At 36.0% G+C, this 13768-nt stretch overlaps 1 long non-coding RNA gene and 1 pseudogene across 1 annotated transcript; both read left to right on the forward strand.

Annotated features, from left to right (window-relative positions):
* The first annotated feature begins 3441 nt into the window (after window positions 1-3441).
* On the forward strand, window positions 3442-5057 carry LOC113334476. The gene is made up of 3 exons (XR_003352828.1): window positions 3442-4013; window positions 4096-4336; window positions 4968-5057. It is a non-coding gene; the product is annotated as an uncharacterized LOC113334476 (long non-coding RNA).
* A 189-nt stretch (window positions 5058-5246) lies between these two features.
* LOC113334475 lies at window positions 5247-9975 on the forward strand (annotated as a pseudogene).
* The last annotated feature ends 3793 nt before the right edge of the window (window positions 9976-13768 follow it).

Consider the following 13768-nt stretch of genomic DNA (forward strand, 5'->3'; position numbering starts at 1 on the left):
TAGGCGAGTGATCGTTATTATGATCCGGAGTAGGAATAATCGTATCATTATTGCAAGGACTTTCAAAAGGTGGTTCATCTACATCAGAATCACTATCAACCTCAGAATCATCAACATCAAAACGACGTTCGAATTCCATGTCTATGGCCTTGTTAATTCTGTCAAGAATCTCTTGTGATGCACCGGCTTCTTCTAACTGCTCATGTTGCTTAAAAAGTTTTCTGACATTAACACGTTTTCCACCGTTGTGCACAATCTCCTCTTTTGGAAAGAGTGAAGGAAAAACACGATGAAGAGGAGTAGGTTTTGATTCAGTATCATAACTTTTTAGTTCCAAACTCTCTGTCATCTGCACATTGCTAGAAAATAATTGATCAGAAGCATAACTATCCTCCCATCCCTTTGGTTGCTCACTTACATACCCGTCATAAGGTTGTTGATATGTATGAGAGTATCCATAAAGCTCCGTAGTGTATGGTTGGTAGTTGTTATATGAATGAGATTGAAAACCATATTGCTTACCACTATAATATGATGATTGGTCTTGTGCTCCGTACATGTTATTTCCGTAAGGAAACATGACGACTCACAAGAGCAAAAGAGAAAATAAAAGCAAAAACCTAAAAAAAAACAAAAACAAGCTAAACAAATAACAAATCAATTAGCAACCGCTCCCCGGCAGCGGCGCCAAAATTTGGTGCGTGTCGGAACCACAACAAATTAATCGAGATATTTACCACTAATTAAATAAATAATATAGCGGTAGTAAGAGATCGTTCCCACAGAGAGATGTGTAATTGATAGGTTATTTGAAATATCAAGATAAAGTAAATAGCAAAAGGGGGTTTTGGTTGTAAGATAAATATAAAGAAAATAATAAATAAAAGAGATGATTAAGGAATCCTTCGCCGTTACCAAGCGATTACTGGATTAGAATACTTATCTATCTTCCGTTAGAACCATTCATCACCAACCGTAGAATAGCAGGTACGCTTTTCTATCCCCAAACTCCTTGTATCACCGATAACAGGTACGCTTAGTCACCAGATTCTATCCAATTGAGCCGCCTTGAGGTACGCTTACAAGGTGTAATTCAACCGAATGCTTTAGGGTTTGTGAATTTAGGTTTGATTCCAGCAGTTAAACTCAGTACGCTCGATTCACTTACTGGTGTTGTTTCGACACACAGTTGCTTTACAGAATCCCTCTGTAAGGTCTCATGTTTTCCACTTGTGAAGGAGATGCACGACAATTACGGATTGCTCAACTCGCTACTAGCAATAGAATGATTAACAGACTAATCTAGCGTGCACCCCAGACCAATCTAAGAATCAATCATGAACCCTAGATATAATGAAAACAAACGATGATGATTAAAACTTCAAATAGACTTATATAATAATAAAGCTTCACGCTAGAACATTGAATTCATCCTTAACCGATAGAAATTAGTTACACATAGATTTACTAAAACCGACAAAAATATAAGAAAAAAGAAGAAGAAAATAGCTTGGTTTCCTCCTAAAGTGTAAACCTAAAATATGGATTAAGAACCTCTCACCTCTCTCTTTATTTTTCTTTGTGTCTAAAGTTGTCTTTTTTTCTTCTCGGAACTAAGCCTTATATAGGCTTTCCCACAGACATCATTCTCCGGAATTTCCTTATTTGATAACAACTCTTAGTCGGTCAACTGTGTTTCAGATGGGGTAGAAAACAGCTGCTGCTGATTCTATGTAACAAGGAGCGTCGTAGCAGAATGAACGGCTTGTGATTGGTTGGATCTTCAGTGGGGACGACGTGGCTTCTTAACAGCTAACCTTACATTCAACTTGGTGTACCCTGTTGTACCAAAATCCCATTTTCTCATACGCGCTAAATATTTCACCTGCTCGGAAATCTTCTCATATTTATCCTCAACTAGTCTTTCACAGCAACCAAACTCCATCACCGCCTCCCTGACTTCTCTCAAACTCGGCCCTATATCCAAGTCCGGATCCGTAACTCCATCTTAACTTCCTCTATTACCGATCCAACAACAGCCAAGAACCATCAATCCTCATTATCAACAGCAAAGCTCGAGCTCCGTCCATCTATATAACAACATCGATCATTATCTTCATTTCTCCTTAACTGCCCGAGTTCTTCCCTGTTTAGTTTCGACTCATAGACATCACTGAAACACCCCTCATCATCTCTGCGTCATTCATGGCAGCAACGACCAACTCCATCAATCACTGGCAATCTCCGTTACCCGAGTATTCCATGTTCAACTATGTTTCTTCACCACCGATGATCCTCACTGTCATGGTTGGCTCAATAGCAGTAACACCACAAGAATCACCTCGAGACAACCAACAACCACATTGTTACCGTGATCAATCATCACCAACGGCAGCAACCACTTTCTCTCTTGGTTTCGTCCTGCTCAAACACTCTCCCAAATCTCGTACACAAAATCCGTGTTCTTCCTTGCATCGAAATTAGTTGTAATGCAGCAACACGAGAATGGCCGGAACTAGTCGTGAAAGTCGACCAAGTTCTGTAATGCTTGAGTATAAATGGTAGAAGACGGTGGCCCTGAGTAAATAGGCCGGGCGCCTTAACAGCTTTTGAATTCCGGCTCCCCCCCAAGTAAAGGACTTGACTGCCTTTAGCAGTTCCTTTAAAACAATTCACCCCTTAACATAATGACCGCCCCTTAATGTAAAGTGGGGGTGCCAATAGTACTTTCCCTTTCAGTCTTCCAAGTTCTTGTTTTACTCGTAACTTCTTCATACGAACTCGGAATGACTTTGTTCTTTCGCCATTGACTTCGTCTTCTCATCCTCTTCAAGATGATGACTAGGAATCCTCCATTTGAGCGAGTTCCACCGGGTCTTTGGCCCTTCTTCACTCGTGACTTCACTTTTGTAGTTATTTCCACTTCTTTTGGATGATTCATCTAATAAAAGACATAAACTAGAAAACAATCATAATACAAGGTAATATGCGAGAAATATAACTAAAACCAGTACGGAATTGACACTCTAAACATGTAAATTAAGCACTTATCAAAATCATCCGATCGGTCCAGAGGAATTGGGCTCTGAAGGTATATAAATTCATAATTTTTTGTAGTTACTTCTCTTCCTCATTGTGCTAATTTTGTAGTAGTAACTAGAAACATCCATTTTTTTTTCCTTTTTCTTTTTCTTTTTCTTTTGAGGTTGGTGATTTTGGTTTATCGCAAACATGCAACAAAGACAGCAAATGTAACGGTATCTAGAAACTTTCTCAAGTCCTACTTTATTCCTCTCTATTTTTTGAACCATGTTGCCTTCTAGTTTCTAGTCTAAATATGCGTCGTGGTTTTTTATTGAATTACTTTCATGTCTGGATAAAAACTTACCCTTTTGTTCTTATTTCCCCCCTGCAGCCACAGTGGATGGAGTTTATCGTTGACGAGCCATCAGATAAGAAGTACGATCTAAATTTTCAATTGTCCATTAATGGCAGGTTCAAATTCTTGTCGTAGGTTATTCAGTTTTGCAAGGTCAAAGTTCCTTTAAACAACATGGAGTTACTGGTCTGATGTATATAATTTTGGAGTTATACTGTGGGAGCCTGCCACGCAAAAGATCCCTTGGGATACCTCTTCAACTCAACCTTATGTTTCTTTATGATCAATTCTCAATCTTTACCGAGTAAATTTGAAGCTTACACATGAATTTGTTTCCGTCAGTAGTCTGTTAAAACAATGAGGATATGGTTTGAATGGTGGTTAAAGATATAGTTATCTGAATTATCAGTAAAAAAAAAACTCGCATCAACATTAACCAACGTCACAACTTTTTCCGCATTATATATCTGCCGGAAATAAGTGCCATGTTGTCTAATAAATTAACAGGATGTTTATCGTTTTAGTGATGGGTTATGCAAGTGATGCGAGCTGTAGGATTCATGAACCAATAACTTGAGATTCCAGAAGATACGGAGCCGCAGTAGGCATCTCAAACTGAAAGCTGTTGGCAGAGGTACTTTTCTTGCAGTAAGTTTGGTTTTATGCCTACTATGCCTACTATAGTAACTTTTTCTCTATCATTTTCACAAAAATAGTGAGTCGCTATGCCGATCAACATCCAAAGGAAAGTTGAAAGTTCTATGGAAACTCTATGCCATCTGAAGGCCCAATGCAAATACCTGCTTAACTGAGGGTTGTAGATAATAACACAATATCATCAGCGCAAATTCAAATGTCAACACATGCACTAAAAGAAGAAGATAAAAGATTAGCAGCTGAAGTTAAGGTGGATGGATTCATCATTCATATCATCTGCTGGTGCTTGGTGGTGAAGTTGTATGTGTTAATCTGTTTTCTTTTGGTTGCTTGGATTTTAAAGCATTCTTTGACCACCTATAATTTTCCTGAACAATTTAATTGAAAACACTGAGTTTTAAGAATAAGAAATTCAAAGCTTTGGAAGAGGTGTTAAAGCTAAATATTGTCAGTATACTATATTAATTTTCTCACCTGCTTTTGTGGTTCTAATATTGTACAACCCTGCTCAACTGTGCCACCTCACACCTACCATGAGGTAGGCTGTTTACATGGTTGATATTGGTGTCTTCTTTTTCTTGGGGAACATATTTGTTACTATTTATTTATTGATGAGTTTGGGCATAGGAACTTGAATCTTGAAAGACCTTTATTGTGAAACTCTTAGAACTCTGAAAAAACTCACATTTTGATGAATGCACAACAGACTTGAGTTTGAAAGATTAAGAAGAGAACATAGAACTGGCTGAGTCTTATAAGAATTTAGAGAAGAGGACAAAATTCAGAGTTGATCTAATTAATGAGTTTCTGTAAATTTCTAATTTTTTGTTATTTCATTATATCTTTCTGAAAAGTGGATTGTTTCAAAGAAACATCTGTTCTTCGAACACTAACTCTCTAACATTTGATGGAAACCTCACTATCTGAACAGCTACGAAAGAGGATTCAAGAACTTGAAGCTGGGCAAGCCAGGCTTAAACAAGAACTGTGTAAATTAACCCTTGATGAAGCAAGGCCTGATTTGGGTTGCATTAACCAGGAACCTCCATCAATATCATCCCAGTCGTCGAGACTGTCTGATTCGAGAGCAAAAGGTGGTGGCAGTGGAGTTCAAGATGGAACTTGGAGTAATAAGGACTCGGGTTCATCCAGAAGATTTTGTGATCCTTCGATTCCTAGAAGTGGAGTTAGAAACCCACAAATGGCTAAGGATCTCGCTGAACAACAATATTTGAATATACTGCAATCAGTGGGTCAATCTGTTTACGTGTTTGATTCTGCTGGTCAGATTCTTTACTGGTAATTCTTAGGCTTCTGATGTTCAATTTGATTTTTCTAATTACTAGTAATGCATTAGTCTCCTATGTGTTTAGTTTAATTGGGTAGCTCGTATATACTTGGTTTATCAGCTATAACGTGGTTTATCAGCCATGCATTAATATATTCCCTGTTATTCATTTCGGGATATGCTGATGATTTTGGCTACTAGGGTTTTCTAATTTGATCTTGTTAGTTCTTGCTTATTTTTTCCTTGGTACATCCTTCTTTTGTAGTCGAAGTTCAATCGTCATGTGTAAATGAACTAATATCACCAGATTGATTTTCCATATAGGCAGCGACGGGTGTTTTATATTGATTCGGTGTATAGGTTGCTTAATGACACATTTATTGATGTTCAATCATGCAGGAACCGGCTGAGATCCTGTATGGCTATTCTGTATCAGAAGTACTTGGTCAGAATGTCCTTCAGCTCCTTACTTGTGACCGTGACAAAGATGAAGCTCGTCATGTCATAAACATGATTACCCTGGGGGAGACGTGGTCCTGGACAATCCCTGTCATGAATAAGCTGGGCAGACGATTTGCAACTAACAGCCCAATTTATGATGATAAAGGTAATTTTCTAGGAGTTGTTGGGGTAGTTGTTGATTCACAGTCTTTTCTTCGAAAGACGCCATTTCCATCTTTGGAAACCTGTCCCAGCTCTTGTCAGCCAAAAAATCTCACTTCCACTAAAAAGCATATCAACTCGCAGAACCTCCCCAAGTTGTGATTTCCACGAAGATATGGAACATGGTAAGTTTGGATCTATTACATGTTACACTAGATAAGCAATGAAGCATCAAATGTTATTCGGTTCCTCCATGTAGAAATTTATCGTCTTTATAATCACTTTTGCTTCAGCTTCTCTTGATAAATAGAACCATGGACAGGCATCTAAAATTACCAACAAAGTCAGGTCGAAACTAAAGACTAATGAGAACACCGTGGAACATGAAGTCCATCTCAGAGATAGCCGTCATTTTGACCAAGGTTTTTCAGAAAATGTTTTTTCTAATCATACGGAGTCAGCAACATCAAGTGAAGCTAGCTCGCTTGGAGGCGACATACTCCTTCCGGAAAGAGTTCCAAGAGAATTTTCAAGGGAGTCTGGTAGCGAGGGTGTAGGCAAGATTGAAATTCACAAGATAATAGCTTCTAGAGCAGAGTCTTGGATTAAGAAGAAGAGGACGGTATGGTCATGGAAAGGAAGTGAACTTGATGTGGAAAGGACTAGTCATGGCCTCTTTTACTGGATGAATTGTAAACAAGAGGATGAATTTGATCATCAAAAGATTTTTGCGGGCTCATCTAAGCCAGAATTTAAGGTTATGGAGAGTAACCGATCTGGAGATGAAGCCTCTGCTTCGAGGTTCTCTACTATTAACGCTAGCAGCACAAGTAGTGGACGATGTACTGGTAGTACTAGTACCAGCAGTTGTCCTCCTCATAAATTTGATATAGGAGTAGACCCAGTGCATTATGATATCTTGTGGGAAGACTTGAAGCTTGGCGAGCAAATAGGGACAGGTAAACATTTTATTAATTTCAAAGCTTCATTTGATTATGTTTAAGGAATACATATTGGTGTCTTATTTAAAAATTCCAAAGTTTATTCTGATCTATAATTCTTATCATTGTTTTCAGGTTCATGCGGAATTGTGTATCATGGTTTTTGGTGTGGCTCGGTATTATTTCTGTTGCTTGTGAAAATTTATCTGGCAAAGGTGTTATCATGCCTAAATTGGTGCATCACATTTCTAAATGCATATGCATTCTACATCTTAGTATGCACATGTATTAGAACTGGGTGTAGCATGCCATTTGGCATGGGCGACACCTTAAAAGTCTAATTGTTTGACTAGATAGTTACTAGCATTAGTGTCAAACTTCCTTGACAAAAGAAATATCAATCGTCTAATTATACATTTAGGGTTATTCTAATTGCGGTAAATGATGCTAATAATTTGGGTTACCTGTCATTGGTTCACCGATAATGTTGTTCAATTAGTAATTTGGTTACCTGGCATTAGTTTACCGATAATGTTGTTTGGTTAGCAGAAAATAGAAGAGGTAAAGACAAGGAACATATAATTCAATCTTTTATGTTCGTGATTTTAACAAGCATCTTTCACTATCTTGCAGGATGTTGCTGTAAAGGTGTTTTCCAAGTTTGACCACTCGGATGATCTCCTACATTCCTTCAGACAAGAGGTAATTTTGTTCTGTACAATACACCTAAATGCATCAAAGCACTTGCTCTTAAGAATTAAAAAATGACTAGACATCAGTCACCAGTGCATTTCTAAAATTTGTGCAAAGAAAACTAATCATTGCATTACATAGACAAACCCATTGGCCATTGGTCTAAAGTGTATTTATCATGAAGGTACTACTTATGAAGAGGCTACAACATCCAAATTTACTACTCTTTATGGGAGCAGTAACTTCACATCAGCATCTGTGCATTGTTACAGAGTTCCTCCCTCGGTTGATTCCCCACCTTTTCTCCTGCAACCTTTGAAATTCGATGAGTAATCTGATTCCTGATCTTTTTTCTTCTTGTTCTTCTTGTTACCCTACTTTCTATGTAAACCCACCACTACAATTTTTCTCTTTTATCAGCAAAATTATACTGTATATAAATATAACAAGTAAAGCATAGGATAATGTCAATCCTTCTGCAATGAAAACACGAAGATGTTTGTATTGATTTCTTTTTATTTTATTTTTGGTGTTAATATTTGTTTATTTTATCTGAACAATTTATTCCATTAACGGGGTTTAAAACCTTTGTAGTACAGTGGGAGTTTGTTTCAGTTGCTTAAAATACTGCATTGGACTGGAGACGACGTGTTCTCATGGCTTTGGATATTGTAAGTACTCGAATTGGGCGTTTGTAGAGGAGTGCATGACATTAGGGAAATTAAATTATGTCCGTCCCAACAACTGTAGAAAATCTCTCTTGCATTTGTCAGTACAAACCATGTAAGAGACTGGGATAACACTGCTTGTTAGTTTCTGTTACCTCTTCATGTAGTGTTGTTAATCGCCCCTATAGTTACTATTCAAGTCAACTATGAGTTTTTCAGTACGCTTGCAAACTTGATCTTCTACATACACTGATTATATGCATCAATTTATGTTTATCCTTTCTGTAGGCACGAGGTATGAGTTATCTTCATCTGTGCAACCCACCGATTGTCCACCGTGATTTGAAGTCATCAAATCTGTTGGTTGATAAGAATTGGACTGTGAAGGCATGTTATATATGTGTTCATAATATCAGTATTAGTTAGTTCCTTTCTTACTATGCACATATTTTAGTTAGTTAAATCATAAATGGAAGCACCATGTATTTATCTTCTTTTAATTTTTATTAGGTTGGTGATTTTGTCCTATCACGTATAAAACATGCAACATTTCTTACAACAAAGTCAGGAAATGGAACGGTATATGCTAATTGCCTTAAGAGTGCTACTTTCTTTCATCTCTGATTTTTATTACTTAGTTAGTACTTACTCCAAATATTTTACTTTTTTCATATCTGAGCTTTAAGAGGTCTACTTTCTTCACCTCTGATCTTTAGTACTTATTGGGTCTCTTATATGGGCAGAAATATTGATCTCCTTCTTTACCTGCAGCCGCAGTGGATGGCTCCTGAGGGTATGCGTGATGAGCCCTTGGATGAAAAGTAGGTCATAAATTGATGTTCATTAAATGCAGGATCTAATTCTTCTGACTTCGATTATCCAATTTCTCAAGCTGAAAATCCTATATACGACATGAATTCCAGATTTGATGTTTATAGCTTTGGAGTAATATTATGGGAACTTGCCACGCAAAAGATTCCCTGGGATACCCTCAACTTATTCCAGGTATTTGTTCCCATGTCACAAAATTAATGTAAAAATTCACAAAATATTATCGCTTTGATCATTACAAAATTAACAAAGAAAATGTGCACTTCATTTGTTATACCTGCAATCTTGTTCCACTTTTCTACTCTAACCTAAAACTAAGTGCCCAAGTCTACATATAAATACAGAACATATAAAAGTTTCAGTGATTTTGCAGGTGATTGGAACTGTAGGATACATGGACCAGCGCCTTGAGATTCCAGAAGTTACAGATCCACATTGGGTGTCCCTAATTGAAAGCTGCTGGAACAGGTACTTACCTTGCAGCCTATCCGTTTTCAATCAATCTATATTTATCTGGTATCTTATAACAGTTTCTTGAAAAATAGTGAGCCGATATGCCGACCAACGTTCAAAGATCTACTTGAGAAGTTGAAAGTTATACAAAAGCATTATGCCATTCGAAGGCCCGAAGAAAGTAATCACTGAGCTGAGTATTTTAGAGAAGACAATCGATCATCTACAGCATAGAGTTGACCAGCCCGGCAGATAGCAAGGGAAAGAAACCAACAATAGTACATCTCACCAAATCTTCATGATGGGATTTTTTGAAACTCACCTTCTCTGCCTGCAATAACTCTTCATGTTGCTCTTAAACTAACACACCAATGCAAAAAATAAGAAGATTGCATTTGGCAGATATTGTCATCGTTATAAAACCAATCACTTTATGCACTGAATATTTATTTATTTTTCTGAAAAGGTTGCATGAATTTAACTTACGGAAGTTTTACAAGTAGTGCATTTTATGCACCGAATATGTCTACATAATAGTGTAAATTGTGTCATTAAGTAGTGCATTTTACATGCGTTAGTTTTGTTATAGTATACGGGACTTTGCAAGCAATACCCCAGAATTCATAAAGTGTCCTCTTAGAGCTTTTCCAATGAGATTTGTGTGAGGATAAATGTCTAAGAACTTGTTTGTTTGCAGCTGACTCGGCGTCTGAATCTGAGTCAACCCCTGACTCGGACCGAGTCAGCAGTCAGACCATTTGTTTTCCATTTTGAGTCAGATCTGACTCGACCTCTGACTCAGACATAACTCCTGACTCGGACTCATTTGAGTCAGGTAACAAAATACCCCTAATTCATGGGACCAAACCACTGACTCACTTATTTCCGAGTCAGATGAGTCAGATCTGACTCAAAACAAACATATCGACTCAGATCCAGATGAGTCAGGTGATTTCACTCAGATCCAGATGATTCAGATCCAGACGACTCAGATGAGTCAGGAATAAACAAACATGGTGTAAGTCCACGTAGGATGCGATTTTCTCTAAAATCTTTCTCCAACCCTGATATCTTAAACCAATGTATAGATTATTTTGGATAGACATTGTCAAGGTGAATGTCATCCTAATCAGTTTTTACTTAATTAAATTGATTTTTATATATTAAATAGTTACTTTTAGCTTTCATCAAATCTAATAAAATCTCAAGTTATCGAAAATAAAATTTTATACTAATAAAAAGGATGTCAAAATATAATACTATTGAAGACGGATTTTTTTCCTCCCTAATTTGAAGTAACCCGCTAAAAGGGCGGGATGGTTTATTAGAGGGGCGGCATTCTAATAGGACAAAAAGGGTCATTACATGATCGTTCAAGGTGTCCCTTATAAAAAAATACTGGGAATGACAAATTAACCCTCATAATTGATAACCTAGTTTAGTGATGATAATCAAGTTGAGTGTTAATAATTAATTTCACTTGTATTAACTCAAAATCAAAAACAAAATCAGATTTTTAGAGTTAAAAAAAAAAATTTAGAGGAGAAGGTCAATCTCAATCAATTGAAGAAATTAACCAACAAAATGAACAACCGGGACCTGAAAATGACCGGGTATACTTCTAAATTAGTCCCAACTAGCTTTTTGTTGCTCAAAGTCATCTAAAGTATGTAAAAAATTCAATTTTTTTACATTTTCAGAGCTAATTACGGTTGGAATTGTGCTCATAACCAACCGTAAATTGAAGTTACGGTTCGTAAAAGATGAACTACCAACCGTAACTGGTTAAATTTGAAGAAACCTAATCGTAAAACCAGTTACGGTTGGTAAGTAAATGTTCGATACGAACCGTAACTCAGTTACGGTTGGTAACCAAATGCTCGATACCAACCGTAACTGAGTTACGGTTCCTAAACTAAAATGGTTACCAACCGTAACTGAAGAAAATTTCCAGATATAAGAACATACGGTTGGTAATTGAACTATCACCAACCGTAACAACATCAAAATATCCAGTTACGGTTTGTAATTGAGTTAAATCAACCGTAACTCACATAAACCCAGAAATTTCAATTTCAATTTTCATCTAAAGTCCTAATTTTCGATAGAAATTAAACTTAAATCGAACAAAATAAACCAAATCGTAACTGGGTTTTCAAAACATACCTCATATAAGTCATTACACTACACCTGATTAATTTTCGAATCGTCGATTAATCGAAGACGATGGAATTTTGAGTTTAATGAAGGTTACGGTTGATGGGAGGAGGAGAAGAGAAGAAGAAAGAAATAAAATTTTAATTTAGCTTTGATTTAGGTTAAAAAATGGGAAGGGTAATCTAGTTAATTTACACCCCCTATAGGATATCACCTAACCAACTAGAGGGACATTACTATCACACTGCCGCCCCTATAACAAGTTACAATGTGAAGGAAAAAATAAAAATAAAAATGTCTTGTCAGTGTTGTGTTGCCACATAAGAAACACACAGTCCATTCCATTGCTATCGATCGCGTGCGCTGGCGTTATCGATGATGAGTAACGACCGGTATCCTCTCATTGTCCAATTGTTTTTGCCATTTGGCAATGGATTGGATGCTCATTCCAATAGTCCTATATAGGCTATCAACACCGAAAAGAGGAGTTGTTTCTTGATAGAAGAAAAAAAGTTATTAACAAATTAATTTTTATTATTGGTCTTTGTGAATAGTTTTGGATATTTTTTTTTCTTCGAAAGTTGATTTGGTGATATACAGAAAATATAATTTCCTACTTTACCCATGGAAAGACAAAAGTAAAAACCTAAATCGCCTAACATTTAACATAAATTCGTTCAAATTTATGGTAAAAATCTAAATAGAATATAGTAATTTAAAAATTGTTGATTAAATAGTTTATTTTACCTCAATAAGTAGGATAAAAGAATATGGAAGATCATTTATATTTTGATATATAAAAGGAGGAACGTTCAGTTTCGCCATTGATGTCTGTGGATCCTTATTTTCTACATTCATGGGTCCCATTAAATCTGATAGGCATACAATTTCCACAATATACAATATGAATCTCATTCGTATTTTATTCCATTAAGAAGCGCTTTCATGATGATTTTTAAGAAAAATAAGTACATCGTAAACATGAAATAAGTACATCGTAAACATGAAATAAATACATTGAAAGATGCAAAATGTATATAAATTGTAAAGAGAAAAAGCGATCTATAACGGTTGTAGCCAAATCTTGTACAGATAGATTAGAGAAGGAATAGTATTGAAATCATAGTTCGACCATTTTGATTGATTTTCTTCTTGTAAAAAAGATACTCCTATTAGAGACGAGTGATTTTCCCAAAAACTCATGTTTAGTGAGAAGTCCGAAAAACCTAGATTTATTATTCTGTTGAAGAAGAACTTGATCTTGCCTCCGTCAAATCGTTGATGCACTTGTCCAAAAAGTCGAATCACAGACAAGTTTATAGAAAGAAACATTATTAAAGTGCATATAAAATCGCTCTATTAGTGAAGAAAAAAAAATCGTTCTAATAGCGGAGAAAATTATTCAAAACGATGATACAACTCCTTGATGAGATAAACCTAAAATGAAACTAAAAATAGGTAGTTTTTGCTCAGATCTAACCCCTAGAGGACTAGATTTAAGCAAAGGAGGAAGAAGATGATAGGATTTTCTCTAAGTTTTTTGAAAAAGAGGGAGAGAAGAGAGCCACAATATAAGTTGATAGCTAAGTATATGCATATATGCCCAGAAGAGTATGTTCACATTTTATTTTATTTTTAGAGCAGATCCTTGGAAGTTATTTTAGCAAAAATGAGTTGTAGATTTGGCCTACGAGTTTTTGGAATTAATAATAATCAATTTCAACCATTTGGAATCATTTAAGATCTGATGTTATGGTTAAAAAGGATAACCAATTAATTTACGCAGGAAAAATTCAAAAAAGATGTCAGATTTTCCATTTTTTTAAAACTCAAACTTGTATTGAAATAAGATTTAAAAATAAGTAATACTTTCTGGATATCACAAAAATAAGTTTTCAAGAAAATTAGATATCCAAAAGGTTTACATAGACCAATGCAAAAAAATTAATATTTTAATAATTCTTACCTTGTATACTGGAATACAAGTTAAGAAGTCATGTCGGCAGTTAAATGCAAAAAAAAATTATTTATCTCTCAAAAATGTCCCACCTAAACATAAATTCTTCAAAAACCATGGGATGAGACTATCCAAGACCGC

Source organism: Papaver somniferum, unplaced genomic scaffold, assembly GCF_003573695.1.
Source record: "Papaver somniferum cultivar HN1 unplaced genomic scaffold, ASM357369v1 unplaced-scaffold_137, whole genome shotgun sequence".
Lineage (NCBI taxonomy): Eukaryota > Viridiplantae > Streptophyta > Magnoliopsida > Ranunculales > Papaveraceae > Papaver > Papaver somniferum.